Source organism: Pezoporus wallicus, unplaced genomic scaffold (genome assembly GCF_028554395.1).
Source record: "Pezoporus wallicus isolate ANWC-B61680 ecotype Strahan unplaced genomic scaffold, APGP_CSIRO_Pwel_v1 contig_7178, whole genome shotgun sequence".
Lineage (NCBI taxonomy): Eukaryota > Metazoa > Chordata > Aves > Psittaciformes > Psittacidae > Pezoporus > Pezoporus wallicus.
The window spans coordinates 766,345-788,937 of NW_026636884.1; the positions used below are offsets into that span (position 1 = coordinate 766,345).

The window sequence follows — 22,593 nt, forward strand, 5'->3', positions numbered from 1 at the left end:
ATCCTTATCATTTTGGAGGTGCACAGGGATAAAATAAGAGGCACTGGACACAAGCAGCAACAAGATAAATTACAGCTAGGATGAAAATTCACACCATGAAGGTAGTCAAACACTGGAGCTGGTATCTCAAAGAAGTAATGTGATTTATACCTTTGCACATGCTCAGAATTCACCTAGCTCTGAGCAACCTGATGAAGCTGACCCTGTGCTGAGCAAAGGTTAGGCCATGCAACCTTCATAGATACCTTCCAGCCTATATCATTCTGTACTTAACATGTATACAACATCCAGTATTTCTGTGACAAGAATCATAGTGCTATACCATTAAGACCCAATTGCTTAATTTGAAAACCTCTATGTAAAAAAATAATGCTTCTTATCAAGCAATTTAATTCATGATTTTTTTTGTCATAGGTGATCTGCAAGTCAGCACATCTATGTAGGAAGCATCTTGAGTTTAATGCTTACAGATTGTGATTTATTTCTACAAGAAGCGCTCTTTTTTGCTGTTAAGAGCAGAAGACTGTTTATGTGTGATTGTGGATTAATGCACCTGAATATTCTGAAGACAACTTGAAATAAATTTTACTAATCTATTTAAATGTGCATGGTTATGATGGTTCATTTGGAGGGGGAATTAGCATTTATTTCCATTTGGAGCATCAACTTATAACAGTAGATATTATCAAAGCATGCAAATTTAATTAGGAAGTAATTAAAGAGCGAAGTAACATCAAGCATGTGTGACAATTTTCTTGTTCCTTTTTCAGTCTGATTTTGGCCTTTATTTCACATAAATGCACAGTTTATGGAGCACTTCTTTTTTCCAGTGATATAGAGATCAGGGGTTGTGTTGAGTCTTCCTGACTCTTACAAATGACTGCAGTAACACTGAAGTAAGACTTGGGCTTTCCAACAAAGCTTGCCTGAAGTAAATGAAACTGGATTTATTTCCTTGACTTTCATTGTCTTGCTTTAGAAGACAAGGAAACAACATTTAGAAGACAACAACAACGACTCAAGGTGTTGTTGGTGTTAAACTTTCTTCGCTTTTAAGTTCTATCCAATGTTGAATTGTTGAAGTTTTTTTTTGGTGTTCTGCCTCTCTGAGTACAGGATGCTTCTGAACAATATGTGAATGCAGCTGCAGCTTGAACAGTTTCTCTAGAGTGGTCTCCTTTTTATTGTTCTTTTATTTGCCTAGCTGGCACTTATCAAAGCACTGGAATGATATATATGCAGTGTTGAGAAGAATCTGTCTGAAATGCAGCGCATTAAAGACTAGAATGTTTAAGAGGGGACTATTGTCTGAAGGGCATAGGAGTGCTGGTGCCTGAGAAATCATCTGCCCAGGGTTCTGTAGTTTGGTTGCTTTCAGATCTCCGATGACTTAAGTGGAAAAGAGCAATGTTTAAAAGAGTTGTATCTAGTAAGGTAGCTGTAAAGATCTGTCATTATGACCCCTTTTGTGGAGGTTCTCCCCTTTGGTGTTGAGTGTGAAATCTCAAAATGTATCTACATCTTGAGAGTGGTGTAGGAAGTTGACATGTCTCACACAGGGGGATAGCTTCCACTTTCCTTCTCCATTCTCTCTTCCTCCCTCCCTCCTCCCCCTCTCTCCCCCCCCCTCCCCCCCCCCCTTGTTTGGAGTATAAGCTAAAGAATTCACAGTGATTTAGAGGTTTCATCTGGTTAAAATAATTATCTGATTTTACATGCATTTCTGGAGCCTGGAAACAGGACATCATCAGTGCAGAACTTACGATTTCTTAAATAGTCATAAAGCAGAGACATTTGTAATTAAGATCACTACATATAATATATTCCCCCTCCACCTCCAGAGAGTTGTGTTTAAGTTGAGGTGGTGTTTCCTCTCTGCTCCCCACTGGTATCATCCTTCTAATGTTGCTTTTCAAGCTGTGTTACACTTTCTTTTGGGGATGGCAAGAACAGAGTTATGGATGGTCATGTTCTGTTTTAGGTTGAAGATGGATGGAGTAATGGTGAAAATTTTTTAAGCAGTCTGTGATGACAGGTGTTGTTAGACTTGTGTGTGTTATTTTTGGTGTTTTCTACTGTGAACCTCTAGGATTGATCTATGAGGAGGTGAAGTGTGTGTCTTATTATTTCCTTTGTCGTCTTTCTTGAGCATGAGGAGGTTAATGGAGTCTTCACTTGGAAGTATGATGTGAATGAAGTTGGATTTAAAAACAAAACACAAAGGAATCCAATATTACTTGGGATTAGAAAAAAGCACCAGGTTGCTGGAGTTGTGAACTTTACTGAAGAAAACAGATGTAGTAGCTTTTCTTGTCCCTGCATTCAGGTTTATAATGCTAGAACTTGGTTTAGCAGAAGTAGTGAACAAGAAATGGTAAAGAAAGAGGGTTTTGAAGGAAGTCAAACCTGTTTGGTTTGGGACTTTTGTTTGGTTTGGTTTTTTTTTTCCCCACAAATGAGGCTGACCTTTCTGTGGGCTTTTCAGGTTGTCTTCTTTATCAGGGAGAATCTCTTTCCACCTGATCCTGATATTAAAATATCTGCACATACTTAGACAAGGTGTTATCCCCATTTGCATTCCTTCTTTCAAATTCTGTGTACAGCATAAATACATTGCTACCCAACCTATTTTTCATCATTGAAGACAGCTTGAATTAAGATACCAGCTCCTGCTGGTATGTGGTACTGACCTCTTGCCACATCTGTCCTTCATAGTGCACCAGTGATCTATAGAACGTGTGCTAAGCACACATCTTTACTAGAAGAGGTAGAAATTGGGCTTGGTCACATAATCATAGAATCATAGAAACGTTAGGGTTGGAAAGGACCTTAAGATCATCTAGTTCCAACCCCCCTGCCATGGGCAGGGACACCTCACACTAAACCATCTCACCCAAAGCTCTGTCTGACCTGGGCTTGAGCACTGCCAGGGATGGAGCATTCACAACCTTCCTGAGCAACCCATTCCAGTGCCTCACCACCCTCACAGTAAATAACTTCTTCCTTATATGCAGTCTAAACTTCCCCTGTTTAAGTTTTAACCCGTTACCCCTTGTCCTATCACTACAGTCCCTAATGAAGTGGCCCTCCCCAGCATCCCTATAGCCCCCCTTCAGATACTGGAAAGCTGCTATGAGGTCTCCACGCAGCCTTCTCTTCTCCAGGCTGAACAGCCCCAACTTTCTCAGCCTATCTTCATACGGGAGGTGCTCCAGTCCCCTGATCATCCTCGTGGCCTCCTCTGGACTTGTTCCAACAGTTCCATGTCCTTTTTGTGTTGAAGACACCAGAACTGCACACAATACTCCAGGTGAGGTCTCACAAGAGCAGAGTAGAGGGGCAGGATCACCTCCTTTGACCTGCTGGTCATGCTCCTTTTGATGCAGCCCAGGATACGGTTGGCTTTCTGGGCTGCCAGAGCACACTGCTGGCTCGTTCATTTTCTCATTGACTAATACCCCCAAGTCCTTCTCCGCAGGGCTGCTCTGAATCTCCTCTCTGCCCAACCTGTAGCTGTGTCTGGGATTGCTCTGACCCAGCTGCAGTGTTTGTGATGTTTATGATTTTTATGCCAGTGTTTATGATCCCTTTGATTTCTTTCAGTGAGAAGCAGGATTTTATTTCTTTCAGGCTGAAGGACTAGCACTCAGTTACTCTAATTCCTAGCAACAAGTGTTTTGAGCTTCAACATGAATGCCTTGTTCAGCTCCCATTGATGTGCATTTTGTTTGTATGTAGTGTCTTTCTTAATTTCTCTCTGATATAGCGTATGAATTTTTTGTAATTTTGCAAAACACAGACACAGCTAGGAAAATGGCTGGTTAGGTCTGAACAGGTTTCTGTTGAATATCTATTTTGTGAAGCACAGAAGAAACCTGATGCAATTTTAGGGCTTTCATTTTTTTATTGATGGCATAAGTATGGTATGTGTAAACTTGATAAGCTTAGTTTATACACAGAGGAATACTTGCATAATATTTTAAACAAGGGGAGCGCAGTTAAGTTGACAGTCTACGTAACATTAGTATTTTTTTTTCTGAAATGAGATGTATAAAAACATGGATTTTATGGTGTTACTTTATCGAATTGCTTCTTTACAGGAACCAAGTGATTTACGATTGCTGAGATTTGTTATTCAACACTTTTTGTAGAATGTCTGGTGAGGGTAGCAGTCAAATTCCATTTGATTTGTTAAGCTCTAGAAACAGTGCCTAAAATACTCAGTCAAAATAGAGACCTAACTAAAACTTCTGGAATGCCTGTTGGGATGCAGAAGTGCTAATGCTTTATGTCACAGCAAGCAAATTATTTAAATGACAAGGACGAAGAAGTAATGACAGCTAAGATAAATTATTCAAATCATACGTATTACTAGGTAATTAATTTAATAATACATATTATTAGAAATTGATTTAAACTTACCAGTTCTGAAGAAGAATGTTTGGATAAGCAGTAGTCCAAGTTTATCTTTACAAAAATATGGTTGTAATAATAAAAAAAAGCTTTTATTATAAAATATATTCTGACCCAGTATATTTAGCAGTTAAAAGCTTTTATTCATCTGATGGGAAAATAGTTTTTACTCTTATGGAATTATTACAGGCAACTCTTCAAGAAATGCCTGTAGACTGGGACTTGTCTGGGAAAGAAAATGTCTTCTGAACTTGATAGTAACTACTGTGAACTGTCACTGATGGTTTTATTGGTCATGCTCAAGCTGGCCACCCTGATATTATGTTTTGAAAAAATAGTTGCAAATGATATGTTCTAACTCTTTGAAACAAAGTAAGCCCTTCAGTGCCGCTGGGAGCTTTAGGTAAGCCATGAGTGGAGGTGGTTTTGGTGACTGAAACTTGTTTTTTGCATGACTCTTGATTTCTGGAAAATAGTAGATGTGGCTGCAGCCAGAGTTCACCAATGGGTCATGAAACAAAGTGACTCAGAGCTGGGAGCCAGAAGTGTGACTTCTCAGTTGTGCTGGCGTCTGCTGAATCACATACTACCTCTGTACATCAGTGCAGATGGATGAGAAATTGGGAAGGTATTTGTTCTGCACAGCAAGTGGAAACATGGCAACTCTTTGTTACTTGTCATTTACTTGTTCATGAGGTCATTTGATCCTTGATGTGCTTTTGAAATAGTCATGAAAAGGCACATAATATGAAATCGGTAGTTTGTTTTTTTTGCTGTGCCTCTTTTCCGTTATTGGTTTCAGCAGCCTCTGGATAGTGTGGGATCTGCAAATGGGAAAGGCATTGGCAAAAGAGCAAGGTGCTGCATGTCTTCTTGCCGCATATCTGGAAAGGTGCAGTCTGAGGGTGAGCTGACATTCCCTTCTGCATCCTTTCAGGGGACAGAGATGAGTAGGGATGTAAGGCAGCGCAGCCATGGAGAGTCGTTTATGTGCCTGTGTACCACCAGGAGGTACACTGTCCCTGCGGAGGGTCAGGAACCTAGTTTATGTGGAGAGAGGGTGAATGCCCTAAGAAATCTTCTAGAAAAGGTAAATTTGAGTCTTGATTGTTTGCAAAACTTAAATCTTTTCCTCAAGCATGAAGAGGAAGGGTTTTGTTTTCAGCATTTATTTTTCCCCATGAACAATTGCATGACAATAAGGTGAAAGTGAGGGGAGATGAGATGGCTAGAAGCAGAGCATAAAGGCTTTTCACAGGCATGTCATGTTGAATAAGGCGAGGATACTGTAGGGTGATTCTCTGGGCTTGATGATTCTCCATGGCAGCATGGGTCTGCAATATGTTGCACAGGCCTAGTGTGAACCTGGACTTTGCAGTGGCAAGGAAGTATCTAAGATACTGCATACATCATGGGCATGGATGCAGCGACACACATGAGGTGGCATTCTAGAGTATCTGCTGGTCTGAGTTTGTCTAGTGTATTTTAGTTATGGTAACCACTGCAGATGGGTTGCTGCAGCTGATCTCCTGAGAAAGTAATTGTAAGTGCATGCCTGTGGGTAGGAGAGGTAGGTGAGTTGTAGCAGCAAAGGTGCTGTTGAGAATGCTAGTGGAATGAGAGCATGAAGTGCCTGAATGGATGGATTCCTCTGGAAATTAAACTCACTAGCTCATCACCCTGCGTAGTGGGAGGCGTTGGTATATTTTCCTAGTTCGTTGCTCAGATGCTTTTATCAATTTCCTAGATTAAAGTAGAAGTATTTCTTCTAAAAGCAGGCTTCATTTAACAGGCAAGGGCCCTTAGTCCTAACAACAAAATGAACACAGTTTAAAAACTCCCGGGAGTCCCAAATTGACTTGCCTTCCCTGTCCTCGGAGTAGCAGAGGTTTTTATGGTAATGATGGATGGAGTTAGAAGCAAACTTCAGCTTTAGCTATTAACACTGAACTCCTGCACTTGCCAGCAAGTTACTTTGTAGTGCATACAACCTTATGCCAAAATGGTATATTGTTACTAAGCGCTGCAACATCTCTCTGAGCAAGTTTGTGGCATTAAGCCCATCTCTCTCACAAAGCCCTTTTCGGGAACCTGAAATTGTGCTCCTTTTATTGACCTCTGTTGATTTCCCCCCCCCCCCCCCCAATCTTCTCAGCTCCTTTGATGTACAAAATAATAAACCAACAAGCAATGTGAATGGTATTGTAAATTTTTCCCAGTTGCTTTAGGCATGCCTGTACTGTGTAGTGCACTGCAATGTAGGAACACCTGAACTACTTGCGCTGAATGGGACTGACTGGGAATCAGAAGTAAAATAATATTGTGCTATCTCATGGCTAATTAACCAAGGTGCAGCATTTCACCAAGGTACCTAGTTGTTTGCCAGGTTCAACAGTGCTGGTCCTATTACCTGCCATCTCTCTTGGGCTAGCTGGAGAATCTTGTTGTGATGGATTCACGGAGTTGTGCTGAAGTGAGCTTAGACTCGGTGCCCCTTGTTGGCTTGTGTGTGTCCACTTGCAAATTCTAAGATCAGCATTTTATAACTCTGAAGAAAAAAGAAAAAAAACCCTAGGGGAGAGGCCAAGGGAAAGCTGGGCATGTTCAGTAGCTTCACAGTTGCTAAGCTGCATTAGGGTCAATGGAGCTTGGTTCTTATTCCCCTGCTGTAATGATGAGAAATCACCTAGTTTCTTGGAGGGATGCTCTTGGTGATCACAAGCTGTCAGTGCATTAATTACTGGGTTTGCACTTCATAGTAACTCTTTTAGCGGTTCCTGTGCTCTCAGTAAGTATGATTTAATTGGAAAGATAACTTCTATTTCTAATATCAATTTCCAGTTTGCTACAGCTCCTTTTCCAGGAGCTATTTAAAAGATTTCTTAGGTTTGTGAAAGTCCAGTTTTCATATGAATGACTCTCTTGTCTCTCTTGTATTTCAAAATGGCAAAGCTCTGATTTTATTGTCACATTTGTATTCTAATATTTTTCCCTTTTCCTTTACTTAGTGAAAGAACAATTTTGGTGTTGAAGAGAAACCTCGGAAAGGAATGGGCCCTGTTCTCTTGAAGCTGTTTGCCCTGATCCCAGGAATGCTGTAGAGGTTGGTGAAGTGGATGTTTAAGAGCTTTTGTAGAAATTGCCTTTTGAAATGTAATTGGCACACTTTTCAATAAATTCTGTGTAAAGCAGTTCATTTGCTTGTCATAGAAAGAGAGTTAATTCAGGCACTACTAGAACACATTCAGTTTCAAATTGCTCTACCCAAACAAAATCTAGGGTCTTGTTTACCTGTGTAGATGCTGTAGAAATACATAGCTGGGTGGTCACAGAAAGCTGTGTGTTGTGATTCGTGCACACAGTCAAGCTGCATTAAGCTTGGAGGTTTTAATTGATAACTTAAAAAAAAAAAAAAAGGTGAGACTGATCATAATACATGAGATCATAATGCATGATTATTTTTCAAGTTTTTCAAGTCTCTCATTTTTACTTTGAGAGTAGAATACCCCTGCTCTTCAGTAGAATGACAGGTGGGTTAGAAGTCCGTTTGCACAAAGGTGATGTTATCTCTACTTTTGCCTCGAGTAACTTGTATTTTGGTTTTATCTCCTAGTTTCTTTGGATTATGTACAGTCTGGGTACACTGCTTGCGGTGTTTTTCCGCCATAGCTGTATAGTCCTGCTACAAATATTATGGCCTGCAAGAGGAAGCCTCTTGCAAGTAGAATAGTCAATCTAGTTTACTTTCACATTTTTAGTAAAAAATCCTGAAGAGGATTAAGTGGATTTATCACGCAATAGAGTTCTTAACTAATGAAGTAAAAAACCTTTTATAATTATCAAATTCAGTAGTGCTTTGTTTCACTGATGAAAAATGAATGTAGCAAGTAAAATTTGATGTGAAGGGTTTGGGGGAGAGGAGGAGGTAGGAATGTTGAAGTGCTCTTAAGCAAAGAAGAGAATTTCCGTAGGAGCAGTTGAGTTAATCTAAAATCTGTCTGCTTACTGTAAAGAATATTTAGTCAGTGGTAGATTACTTTAAAAGCATAGATACATGTGGTGTGGCTATGAAAGAGTAATGTCCAAGCTTTTCTATGAAACCTTCTAACATATAGACTTTTTTGGAGCAAAAAGGGGGAAAAAGAAACACAGTGGAAAAAGTGCTGCAGGACATTACAGACACAGAAAGTGAAGAGGTGATCCAGTGGAAAAAGACCCATTAGTACGAGGCAATGCTAGTGGGCATTGCTCTCTGAAGTGTGTATAGCATAACAGCTTTTCATGTAAGTGATGCCATTTCTTATGGAGAGCTTTAGTTATTAATATGTTCTCACCATCTTTTTATCTTATCTGATATAAAACTGAGAGTTGTAAAATCTTCAAGGGGAGGTATCATTTTTAATTGAACAAAAGCACACAGAAAGACAAAGTCTTCCCAAAGCATATCCTTCCATATGAAATCTGCATTCCAGCACCAGTGCTTTCATTGTAGCGCTGTGCTGCTTCTTTAGTCTCCAACATTTTATTCATTAATGGGGAAAAAAAAAGAAAAAAATTGTCCACAAGAGGCTCTGGCAGAAATACTCTTTCTCTCCCCCTTCCTCCTCAAATAGACAATACCTTGTTCCCTTCAGCCTATTGTGTTTAGTGTGTTTTGGTTTTTTTTTAATATATTCTACTTTATGGAGAATAAAAAAAAAGATGAAAGGATAATCTCCTCTCTTGTTAGTCTCCCTCTTGACTTAGTGTACAAGTGGTTAGTTTCAAGCAGACTGTTGAATGCAGACTGTTTTGTGAATCTGTGAAGACTGCCTTATTAGTATCATGACCTGCTGTTCAGATATTTCCATAGGAAATACTTCCTTGGCACTCTGTGCATCCTGTTCTTCCAGTTCTGAGGACATGCAAGAACTGGCAGAGCTTATTAGCTTGGGTTTAGTGCTGCTGTGGTTATATACCTTTCAGACGTGAGCTTGCTATGTTTGATTTGGTTGGGCTGTCCATGGGGCCACGATAAGTTTTTCTCCATCTGTGGCATGACTTACCTCCAGCTACATGGATAACAGTGAAAGTAGTGATCCAGTTCATAAACACACAGAAGAAAATGAGGTAAGGGAAGACACCCAACAAAGATGAATTTTCCAGGGAAAAAATTATGTCAAGCTGATTAGTTTGTTTCCTTGACAGATGAATTGGATTATTGCATAAGGGAGGGAAGGAATAGAAGTGATACAACTTGAAGCGTATAAAGTTTTAAAGTATATTCTTTTGAATGTAATACATATAGTGAGATATATATATTTAATGGGATCTTACTTAAATCACTTGCTGCAGGAGTGAAATTTATTAAAAATGGTTTGGTGAAGCAGTTAACAGGGATTCAGGATCGCTTGGAAAGGCATTTGACGTAAGCTTCTTTTACTAGCTTGCTGTACCTGGATTTGTCAATAACAGCATTGGTGGTTTAGATGGTGGAGTGGAGTCTACCTACAAAATGTGTAGGTGATGTCAGTTTGGGAGTAGACAGTATGTGCACCACAAGGGGTTTATATTAAGGTGTTTGACTTTGTAATTGGGATAAGCTAAGTGGCTGTGTTTGTGTTCATTCGAGCTGACTCACCCAATGTTTATTCATTATACCACAGTAGTTGAGTGTATATATCCTATGTTGAGATTATTGAGTTAGATGGCCTCTTCCAACACTCTCTTTTGTTTGTGGTACTTTTCTATGCTTTAGTAAAATCACAACACTGAAACCTAGTACTTGAATGGAAGTGGTTGTTACCTTAAAAAATGATGTATCTGGATTTGAGATCTTGGGGCACCACTGAAATAAACATTTGCAAGGGAAGCAACACTCTTGGAAAGTCCCAGGTTATACGTCTTGTGCTGGAGGGGAGCAGAAGGTTAGGCTCTGTGGAATAGGCAGCTGCTCTTGCAGGCATCTAGCAAGTGCCACCTCTCCACCTTTCCACTGGTGGCATAACAGATTCAGTTAGGCACCTAGCACCAGAAGTGCTTCCCTCTGTTTTATCTCTGTAATGCAGCTAAAGTGGCTTATCTGGACTCTGAAAGCAGGCTGCTCTTGCGGCCTCTCTTCTCTTTTTGCATTTCTGTGTGCATATATGCTATTGTCTGAGTGGCTGTTCAAGGTTCAGGAAGGAGGGATGGGTGAGGGGAAGCAGTGCTTGAGGTGTTTGTGATGTGGATTATTGTTTGGCTTGTTGAAGACATACATGAGGAAAAAAATAACTTTTGTATCTTTTTTTGCTAGGTTGCTGGAGGAGTTACCAGTGCTTTCCCATAGCACCTCAAGCCTTTTTCCATGCAGGATTTGCCCTAATGTTTGTTTATGTAGCTTGACACAGAAAGAAAATATATAACTATGGAGGAGGGGCCATATTTTTTAAGAGCTTTTGTAAAATAAGATATGAAATGTGGAAATAATCATCATCTGGGATAATGCTAGAGAAGTCTGACATACTGCTTTGTTTTAAGCTCCCTGTGATAGAAAGGGATGTTTGCGTGCTGTGCTTTTGCATACACAATGCACTTCCCATAGTTGTCAGGTTATCATGAAAGATTAATGTGATGGTTCCTTTAGAAGTAAGCAGTAATATTTTACACTAAGTCAATAAATATTGCTGATGATAGGATAGCTCTTGGAACTCCTTTTGATGTGTTCCTGTCTACTGGTGATGCCATAGTCTCTTATGGATATGAAACATAGCAAGGGAAAATAATATCTCTGTTGAGGTTAATTCTGTGGAGATGCTGCTCTCTGGGTCTGAAATCCTTACTGCTGTTTTCCTGATTTCTTCGAGTATGGCTGTCACTCTTTGGTATCCTAGCAAATGTTTTTGTAGCAAACGTACAAATTACGTTGCTAAAAGGTACATCTCAGCAGCAGAGACCTGGTGCACCTGTGGTGTAATTTGAATAGCAAGAATGTTGTGAATGTTTTCTGCACCATCTTATGTCTCAGATAGAGGGTACTGGAAGAACTACTACTGATAAGTGATAGTCTGTGAAAGGCAACCTGTAGGCAGTCTCTTGGAAAGACTGTAGGTCTCATCAATTCAAACAAACTGGAGGCACAGTAAAACCTCGTTTTGGAGCTTTCTCTTGGTGATTATAGCTTTGAAAAACTGCCTGGGAGAAATTTCAAAGCCATGTTCCTGTGGATACAGGAATAACAGTTCAAAGTGCTGGAAGATGAAGCTGATGTGCAGCAATTTCTGTAAGTGCAGAAATGGAGGAGTTGCCATCTGGCTGTATTGCAGCAAGGGTTTGTTAGAAACACTGCTTGTGCTTTAGTATTGCTAAAAAGTGACCTTAAAAAAAAGACAAAAGTCACCCCTGTAATACCCGCATGAGAGAAGTACTAGCAAGAGGCTACTATGCTTTGCTTCATGGTTCAGGATGATGAAACTTTTTCCTAAGGTAGAGATTGATATCTTACTACGTCTTCTACTTATTCTTCTAATATGGAGGCCTTGCATAAATATTCCCTCTAATAAGGAATGTACAGCTACTATGAAAGGCCCTGTACCTGACACCAAAGTGCATCTTTGCCAATAAATTAACTTTGTTGCTCTGTGCAATTTAAGAGTTGAACTGGTCACTCTTTTGAACGGTGGAGTCTCTTGAGCTCAGTAGCAAGAGTGGAGTTGGCACTGTGACTGTGCGGTCGCTTTTCAGTATGATACACTCGTACGCTAAAGCCTGTTGTTATCCAAATGGGTTGTGGGAATGTGTGTGTCTGTTCGTGTGCATTTTGTGTAACACATAACAGCACTTGCTTGAATTAAATCCCTTTACTTCATGTACCTTAATATTGCTACCCCTCTGAGCTCTGTGTAAATTAGTCAGCTTTTAGATCATCCTTTCTTTGGTCAAATAATAGCTATTATCAAACAAGTTGATGTGTACTTGAGGTAACACCTGCAAATTCTGACAGAGAAGTAAATCAAATTAAAGAAAGGAATATATGGTAAAAATGTAAAGGAATATATGGATGTATGACAGAAGAAGCCTTTTTCTGTAGTACTACTGTCGTAATTAAATCCTAGCATTGAGCTTTATTTACCTAAGTTTTGCATGTATTTTTGGAAACACGTTGCTGGGTTTCACTTTGTTTATTGCACCCTCTTTGTCTTAAAAATTAAAAAGCGTAGTTATACTCATTCTGTGCACTGCTTAGTGTCAGAGCTTAAAAGGGACACAAAACTAGGGAAAGTTGTAAGAGTTGAAAGTCATGCCTTCTCAGTTGTGGGGAATCAGTTCTGTCCCCAGGTCCTTGGCGTCCAGAAATGGCCAAGCACTGTGCAGGATCTCCAAGTGAGTCTCTGCACTTTCACAGGTGCACTGCAGAAGCCAAGTCTTGTAATAAATAACTAGTAAGTAATTTCTGTAGCTGTAAATGACATTGCAGCACAGTTGATATACTGCTACTGACTTGGTTGGTTTTTTTTTTTTTTCTTCTTGGTGTTGGGTTTTCCTCCAGCAAGGAAGGATATTTCTTTAGTGTGTGCATTGTCTGTACGTGTAGATGAATCCAAGGGCAGAATGGGAATAAACTCTGATTTGGTAGTTGTACTTTTATGATGTGGGTATTTGGGCTCTTTTCTGGGATATATTTAGTTAAAAAGCAGTGACCACTGTAGCCATTTGAGCATCTTTCTGTGGCACAGGGAGAAGTTTTTTCAGAGAGCTGCAGCTTCAATCCCAATTTATTTTATGTACCTTTGGTTATTATTGTAGAAATAGGCTAGTGTAGTGGTGAGACATAACATACAGCTAACCACAGTTACTGATAATGGATGTCCTTGGGAAATCCTACCACTTCTGAATAGTAGTAGTTGTTGTTGTTGGTAAAATGAAACAAAAAACCTGGCAGTATTGGTCTGAATCAGCTGTTCTAGACTCTATGGTGCTGTGCATGAAAATATCATTGTAAGCTAGAAGAGCAAACTTTGTTAAAGAAAAAAAAAGGAGGAAAAAAAGCAGAAATCCAAAGTTAAGAAAACCCACATTGCATCTGATCTAAATTCTGGTAAGAAGTGTCTCTTGTATTCCTTTTATTTTTCCAGAATAATTAGTTCTATTGTAACCAAAATTTAAACAGATTTACTTTTCTATGAGATGAGAAAAGCAGAAAAATGTCATCTTACACATACATTTGTAAGCTGTGATACACCATTCTCTTTCACAGTGACTGCAGTGCCTGTGTGCAGACCTTTGAATCTTTTGAGTTGAGCATACTTTTTTTTGTCTTGTTCTGCTGCTCCCGTGAATTTGATCTGTTTTTGTAAAGAAGCTGTATTGGTTACTGTGGCCTGGGCATTGTAAGGCAGGAGGAGGAATCCCTTCCCTTCAGCTATGCAGTTCCTCCCCTTCCCGCATCCCCGAGCTCTCTGGGAGGGACCAGCTGTGCTCCACAATCAAACCATCCCGGGTGCTGGTACCGCTGGCACGGAGGATGGCAGTGCGAAGCTCTGGAGGTCCGCCTGACTGCTGGAAGGATGTTTACTAATGATGGGCTGGCAGTGGCTTGTAGGCAGAGGAACTTGCCGTCTCCTATTAGTGACATTTTACAAGGAGAGGATTTGAAAGCCAAGATGCTTGTACTGAACTTAAAGAATTCAAGGTAGGATGAGACCTAAATGAATACAAGCTATTTGTATTTCTTTCTAGACTAGCATTTCTATTTCTTTCTATTGCTCTTTCTAGACTAACATTTAATTACATGACTAGCTTCTGTGAAGGTGTACTTTTTGTCATCGGACTCTTCAGTAGTTGTACTTGCTGTTGTAAAGAGAAACTGAACTAAACTACAAGCTGAGATTTAGTCAAAATATAGTGGTATGTTGAATAATGTAAGTAATATTACTGTGCATAATTTTCTGTGTTTAGGATGTTGGCTGTACAGAAATAAGTGAATAACAGGTAATTACATTTGTCGTTCCACCTAAGGAGGAAAATAATTTATTTTAGTTTGTCATGTGCATAGTTTTCAAAATAGAGCTAATCCAAGTGTGTTCTCAAGTGTGGAAGTTCTGCTGTGAAGCCAGCTTGTAGTCAACTTACATTAGACAGTGTTTTTGGAAATGTAACAAAGTTGGAGAAGAACCCATCATATTAAAATAGTAACTTTCCTGTCTCTGAGTGCTCTAGGCTTCATTTTTTAATTTTGAATAAGAGATCACTTTTTCCAGTTTTCTAGCTGCCCTATTTAATCTTGCAGTTTACTATATAGATTTCTGTCAAGAAAGCATTCACTGTGAAAAATAACTTTCATTTTGGCATTATTGCCAAGCAGACACTATTCACTCATCTGGGAGCAGCAGTCTCTTGCATGTTAGTGGGGACCTGGAGCTGTTTCCTGTAAGGAAGGATTCACAATCGGCTATTTTGTCTTTACTCTTCATTCCATGAAAGGCTCCTCAGAAGAGTCTCCATGTACAATTAGGGAAGGCTGTTTCCAAAAGCAGGGCTGGGAGCCTAAGGTGAAATCTAGTTCTGCCTGAAGTCCTCAGGGTACAATGTGGGTGTTTGAAGAATGAAAAGGGTTGAGTTGTTTTTACCTGCAATTTGTGACTATCGTCCCCAAAGGGTCTTCTGCCACCCAACAGAGAAGGGGCAGATGAAGAGGAGCAGAAGAGAGGGAAAGCTAGGAGGAAAGACAGTGCCTTTCCCCCATCATTACAATATTTGCTTAATTACATAAAACATAGGAATCTTTACTGATTTTCCCAGTGGCAGTGTGTCTAGCGAAGTGAACCCTGACGAAGGGTCTAGAGCAGAAGTCTTGTGAGGAGCAGCGGAGGGAACTGGGATTTCTTTTAGCCTGGAGAAAATGAGGCTCAGCAGAAACCTTACTGCTCTCTACAACTACTTGAAAGGAGGTTGTAGCAAGATGTATGTTGGTCTTTTCTGTGAAGTAACAAATGATAGGAGAAGAGGAAATGGCATCAAGTTGCACCCGGAGGTTTAAACTGGATATTAGGAAAAATTTCTTCTCTGAAAGAGTTACAAATATTGGAACAGGCTCCCCAGAGAGCTGGTGGAGTCACCATCCCTGGAGGTATTTAAAAGATGTGTAGATGTGGCACCTGGGGACATGGTTTAGTGGTGGACTTGGCAGTGCTAAGTTTATGATTGGACTCTGATCTGAAATACATTTTCCAACCTAAGCAGTTCTATAATTCTGTGCTGTATGGTGTGCAGGACTTGGTTCCAGGGGAGCTTGGAGCTCAGTGCATGTCTTTAGACCATACTAGTTTCAATGTAGGGGAACCCTTCTAAGAAAAGTCAGTTCAAGAGCAGTCAGTTAAATGCTATTGTCCACGGTGCCCGGTTTCCCCATGGTGTTTATTGAGAGGCCTTTGCCTGGGCATGTGTAGGGGATGGTCAAGTTCAGCAGCTTCCTGTTGGGTGCATACCCGCAGTGGCATAATGCAGTAGTTGGAAGAAATCTGTTATTATCTAAAACGCAATGGTGATGTGTATGCAAACGTTTCTATTGCTTTTCCATACATCTATAGTCTGAATTGCTAATTATACGGTCTTGGGCTGTTTCGTTTTGTTCTGCACTTAGGAACAACTAGGAACATGTAACTTAAGACGGTATGAGCATTCACCCTCATTTACTTCCTATTGCTTCAGAAATAAACAGGCATTTGTGCCCAGGTTTTAATGCTTCTTTTAATGCTGATGCACTGCTGTTTCTGTTGCACTCTTTCAGACTCGATGGTAGCAGAGAGGGGGATTTTATTACATCAGCCAAGCGTTTGCTGGTAGGATCGTTTTGTTGTTTTTTCTTATCCAGGTTGTTAGAAACAAGGGCAGCTCTATGGAGACAGATTTCAGAGGTAACGGTCTTCTACTCAGTGCTCTTTCATATGTAAATCTTTTAAAGGCAGAAGAGTGGTTACTCTTTTGGGTATATAAATAGCTGGTTTACATGAATGGAGGAAGTTCATGCTTTAGATTGCTGTTCAGAAGAAGAACCGCTGCCACCACCACAAACGGGGACCTACCTTGTGTAATACCACGTTCCATTTAAAAAAGATCTGGTGGCTTTTTTAGGTGAATATCAGAGAGGTGTTTAGACTCTCTTGTCATTACTACTGTGCTTGATGTGTGGCCTTAGTCCTTAGGTCTGGCAGCCTGTTCCAGGTTCACAGGTTTATTTCCCCATCTTCACTCCTGCAAGGCTCATGACTTGCAAAGGCAAGCAGACCAAAGCACTCTTCCCCGTGCCTAATAACGGCTGGTTGTTTCATTCTTGATTCTGGTACAATAACTTTAATAGGAAGGGGTTTTTACTTTGCTTGTGTACTGCTATTGCAAGAGCCACGCTCTAAAACAGTGGTTTTTTTTCTGTGTTGTATCTACATGTCAGCCAAGCACATCCTTATCTCTCCAGATTATGTTGCTTTTCTGTTTGTTTGCTATTTTGTCCCTGCCTTCTCCCCCCTCCTTCCCCCCTGCCTTTTTTCTTCGGGGCCTCTTAGCAGCATTTCCTTTTATTTTCCTCTTTTGAGTGGCATGGTTTAGTCATTGCCATGCAGTTCAGGTTGGGAAAGTAAAATTTCAGTTCTGCTCTATTCCCACCGGGCTGTAACTGGCATTCTGTTTGTCCAATTAATGCAAATCGGTTTATTCAAGTCTTTTGAAAACAAAAACAAACCAGAAGAGTGGCATTCAAAGATGCTGAAGATATTTTGCCATGGAACATAGCAAGGGCTTGTTAATTAGAATTTGCTCTCCAAAATTATTGAGGAGGCAAATAACCTGTTCTGGTTTGTTCTTTTTTTTTTTTTTTTTTTTAACCAGTTGTTGCTTATCTTTATATTGTTCAGGAAACTTTTCCTGACACTGCCTAGATTAGTTTATAATTCCGAATAAGCAATCAGTTTCTCCATTTCAGATGCTTTTGACGAGGTGCAAATGTTTCTGAGATGTTTTGGTTCTTCCCGTGTGTGTTCAAAATCAGAATGCTGTTTCAGTACTTGCTTTCCTCCAATATGCGGAGTATATAATGGCACTACTGAAGCTGCTTGCAGGATAATTTGAGTTGGCTTTTCTGTTGTTTTGCCAGCTAGCATTCACACCTGCAAGAGTGTCTAGTTACAAAACTCCAGATTAACGTTAATCTGATAAATCTAAATTTCCGAAAGCCATCTGCTTTGTTTATAATGTGTGCAAACTAAGAACATTGAAAACCAGAACTTTTATTCTCTCAGTCTGACACTTGTTAATTTACTAGGCACAGTTTTTTTATAAACGACTCTATCAAAAGTGCATGTCAGCAGAGATAAATTTCTCCTATTTTTGTCGTTATCTTTTTGTGTCTGTTCTCCAGCTAACTTGGATTTTCCTTCTGCCTGTCAGGGTTTTTGCATGGCACGCATTTTTGTCTCCTCAGTTGCCACATTTCTCTGGTAAACAGCGTCCTTGCACTCCTTGAAAGAGAGAGGAGGAGTTGTATACCCAGAACTAGTTCCGGCTTTGTTGCAGCCAGGGCTAGATTGCCAACCTGAGACCACACTGAAACAGGTCAAAGGAGTGGAAAAAATGTCACAGTGGTATGATTGCACAAGCATGAACAAATAGTTCCTTGGAGCCTGGATGTCTATGAACGAACCACCTGAACGTGCTAATGCAGGTCTCTGCTTTCTAACATAATACCTGTAGAGAGCCACTACTTTGATCTTTACTGTAACCGATGATTAGAGTTAATGAAACATGGTAAGATTTTTTTTTTTTTTTTTTCTGGAGAGACCATTCCTCATCTCCTAAACCAGAAAGGCTCTTTTACACTTGAGTGGTTTCGTTTGGTCCTCAGCCCTGCAACGTCAGTGTGTTTTGCCTTGCACAAATAATTGAAAACTTTCGTCTGGCATAAATATTATATTTTTCTGTTTTATTCTAACCTAAGGGGATGCCAGCGAGCAAACAGTTTGAGGTATGGAATTTCAGACTTCCTTCATGGCTAGCAAGTTCGAACTGGTTTTTGGAGATGTGATCTGTGTTTATATGCAAAGTGATTAAAGACGTATTGAAATTCACAGATGAAGGTGTGTAGAACCCAGCAGTTAAACGTGGATTTCGGGTAGCCTTAGGGGTTTCCTGTTTTGTGAAGAAATGAATGACCTATATGGTTATAGGTCTGTATTGCTATAGGTACCACAAAGATGAGGTTTTCTGCACCTGTTTTGCAGTATTTGTTACATGCTGTTTGTCCTCTGAAATGTGAAAATTACTCGTGAAATTTCCCTGACCTTTTTCAAAAGCCACTTTTAAACAAGTGGTGGATGTGTCCATTCAAGTGCTTACATAAGCAGAATTACCTTTCGGTTCTTGTATGCGGTAGGTAGTTCAAGATGAAATGAGAATTCGTTTTTCCTTTTAGTTGAAAAAGATGTAGAATAAAAAATGTAAAGGCAGAAATCTTAAATGAATGTGGGTGGTCAGTCTAAGTAGCCTATGTATGAGCTTTCTGGCAGTTTGCTTTGTGGACATTTGTAATTCTTAAGCTTAATTATCAGTTTGTTACTGAGTTGAAGAATGGAAGTCCTTAAGTCTTGTTCAAGGCTCCCCTAAAGAAAAGCAGTATTGATAATTGTATCTGTGCTAGTGACAGATCCTAATGTGTGCTAAATAAAGATGAGGGGAAGGATTTTTATCAGCATCCAGCCAAAAATCACATTCTAGATGCTATGTGGACAGTTTTGTTCCTGGTAGGAAAAGGCAGCACATGTGCTTGCTTCCTCATGTGATGTCTTGTTTTCCCTCTTTGTAGAACTGATTTGTAGCTCCTTCCTGTTTGATAAAGTTAGGAATTTTAAGCACAATCCCTAAATATCTATGAAAAATTATTTAATCACGTATTTTGCCTCCACACGTGCATTGGTAGTCCTTCATGCTAGGTAACTGTTCTGTGCTATTGCACTAAAAAATGAAGTTGAAGTAGACTCTTCAGTCACAAGGGCATAATGGATGGTGGGTCTGTACTTGAGGTCTTAGTTGTCTGTGTTTTTTGTGTACGGAAATAGAAGCAAAGAAAATTGATGCAACTTGAACTGTGGTTTGCAGAAGTACTATATGTTTTCAGCTGTGGTAGGATTTATTAGTTTGTTTTACAGGCTTTGTTGCAGAAGTGGTGGAAGAAATGCTTGTGGCTTGGAAATACTGTATTAAAGTAGTGGAAGTAATTTTGGAAAATAAGATTTTTGGTTATTAGAAAATTCAATGGTAGGATTATCTTATAGACATGAAGTTATAAACTCGTATGTCAGTAAAAAAATAAGCTATATGCAGAAGTAAAAAGCAGTACTTAATTTTCTTATTTGAACAAAATGAAGTGCAAAACCTTGATATAACTGAAGTTCATTTAAGCCAGTACTAAATAGGAAATACTTTCATCATTATTTTTCAGTGAGACAGCTTTCCTCCATCCCTGCAGCGTAGGTCAAAAGTATCACTATTATTTAATTGTTGTCCTTCTTTCTCACTGAATATAAAACATTAACCTTCAAGAGGGTACAAACCACAGGAAATCTACTCTATCGGCACTTGCTTTTATGTGTCATTATCATGAATAATTTGTGGGAAATGGACCTAGAAAGAAGACTGATAGTCTGTGTTTTATATCTGTATCTTTCTTACTAACCAGTTACTCAAGTTCTTCATATTTGTTGAAGTATTAAGATTTTTTTTTGCATCAGTGTCAAGGCATTAAGGTCAGACTGAGCGTGAGGATAGCATTTCTAATGTTGCAAGTAACAAAGGAACTGCATCTTTAAATACTCATCTGATTTGAGTTCAGAGAATAGGAAAAAAGTCCTGAATGAGGATAACAAGATTTTTTTATTTATTCATTTATTTTACTTTTTTTATGAAGAATTAAAGCAAAAAATAACTGCATTGAACTCTGGTTTGGACACTACCTGTGAGCTGAGACACATCTGTAAGCATGTATTTAACCCTGTAGAAACAAACCAGTATTTCATTAGGTTGGTCTGTGCACTTACATTCTTCTAAACAAGGGAAGGGTAAGATTTCAGGTGATAACATGAGGCTCCTTGAGATAAGTTTTAAAATATTTCAGTGCAAAGGAAAAAACAAATGAGCACACAGAAAAGCCATGAGTCTAAACTAATAGTGCAGCCCCACACATCTTTGCCTGCGCACCTCCCTTAAGAATACTACGCAATACAAAAATTAGAATAAGAGCTGATGGTGTTTTCCTGTTGGGAGGATTTCTCAATGAATAGTTCCTGTTTTAACTAGACGACCAGCTCTTTAGTAAGAGGAAAATTTAGTACAGGAATAGGCACTTTTAATACTGAGTTGGCATGCTGATTTTGTTCCAGGTCCTGTTTTACAGGGATCAGGTGATATTCCCCAAATGAGTATGTGCTAGTTCAGTCCATCAGGGAGAGCTGATAGCTTCCTTTTCAACAACTGTGTATGATTTCTTTGTGTGTAAGTAGCTGGTTTTTGTTTGGTGGTGGGGAACTGGAGGAAGTAGTTGTGTTCCTCATTTCCCCCCCTGCTGATGTTTTTGCCTACAAAAAGAATTTATTATTCTAGTTCTGTTCTAAGGACAAATGAATGCTTATCTAGCCTGTAACAGCTCTTCATTGTTTCTTTTGAAGGACAGAAAATGTCCTTTTTAATAGTGCATATTGATGATAATCTTTTGAATGATGCTATTAATTACATGGGTAGGGAATCTTATAATCAGGAAATAACAAATGTAGTGTGGAGAGAAATAACAGGTGTGGATTTTACTGATCATAATGGACTTCTGTGATTTTACTGTAGCAACAAGGATTATCTTAAATTTCTTTTTCCTGAGATAGCTGGGGTGGAGGTGTGCACTGGTATCCCTTTATAATCTGCAAAGAAATAATACTCATTCCTGTTTCACAGCTAAGGTGCTGACGTAATACTAGTATAGTGCCTGGAGAAACACTTGTGACTAATTACAAAGCAGATAATTACCTAGCTGCTTACTTAAATAACACACTTTTGGAACTAGATGCACAGCTTGGACCTATAATAGCTATTGTGAAAATGAGTGTGCCTCATGCAGCTTCTGTCTACTTGTTTTTCCTTCACAAATGTTTTGATAGCTTTGGTAGTGTTACCCGTACATTATCATATCCTAACTTGTGTTAATGGTTATGTGTGTGTGTGTTTTTCTTTCAGTGTCTGTCTTTGACCTTTGTAAGTTGTTGGTATTTTATGTAATGTAATTTATGATCATTTGTCCAGCTGCTGCCACCAACAGAAGGAAGCTCTTTAAAATATTTTAAAGGGTAGAAGTTACCTCTTGCACTAACTCCAATGAAACTTCTCAAGGATCTCATGGGTTCACCTTGTAGGATTCCCATATAAATAGAACAGGAAAGTGAAGAATTTGATGAATGGGTTTGTATGAGAGCTTCTCAAATGGGTCAGCCTTGCTTATGCTCACGGGAAAATGTACAGCCATCTGACATCCAGTGGAAGAAAATGAAGGGGCTTAAGTAAGGATGCTCATGCTGTTCTTATACTGCCTGCTTTATTTCTCTTCACGTGGAGACTTTTCTGCTTCTACCACTAGGAGAAAACAGCAATGTGTTTTGTAAGAGCACTATTTTTATTGTTGCTGTATTTGTGCATGTTTGAAATCTACTCATTAAGTGTCTTTGTTTTGGTCCAGTCAGAGCAGGATGATATGCAACTGCCATTAATTCACCTTTTTAGCTCAGGTGGCAGAAGATGGGTGCAGTGGGTCAAACTGCTTCAGCCCTCTTGATAAACCATGTACCTATGTACCTGTAACTGTGCAGCAGCATTATAGAGCTTCCACTTGCTTATTGCAAAATAACTTCTAACTCAGCTTAAAAAAGCCAAAGATTCAACAGTTAGACTGTCCAACTCAAAGGTTTCTTCAGAGCAATGTGCCTGCTTGGACCTGCTGGGGGAAGTAACTCATATAGTGGCTATGTAATAAAGAGCACGTGGCTGCACAGGGCTGTACATGCTGGAAGAGGGGACATGAGGCAGGGAAGGCCTTCTCTCCTGAGAACCAGCTTCTGTCCTTGCTTCTTCCACAATACTACTCATGAGGATTTTGGAGTTGCTGTCGAAGTGCTTCCTTTGTGTACCTGGTGTCTACAT

At 39.5% G+C, this 22,593-nt stretch overlaps 1 protein-coding gene across 8 annotated transcripts in view; it reads left to right on the forward strand.

Moving 5' to 3' along the window:
• The window catches only part of WDFY3 (WD repeat and FYVE domain containing 3), a 171,175-nt gene that overhangs the window by 28,594 nt on the left and 119,988 nt on the right, over window positions 1–22,593 (forward strand). For 3 of the 8 annotated variants that reach the window (XM_057402032.1, XM_057402030.1, XM_057402029.1), the window contains one exon: window positions 7,422–7,516. The exons of 1 other annotated variant lie outside the window; for it this stretch is intronic. The gene's annotated coding sequence lies outside the window, so the exon portion shown is untranslated. Of the gene's footprint in view, window positions 1–7,421; window positions 7,517–14,041; window positions 14,063–22,593 lie in introns of those variants that run through there. 4 more of the 8 variants (XM_057402027.1, XM_057402026.1, XM_057402028.1 and 1 more) reach the window with 2 other exon arrangements.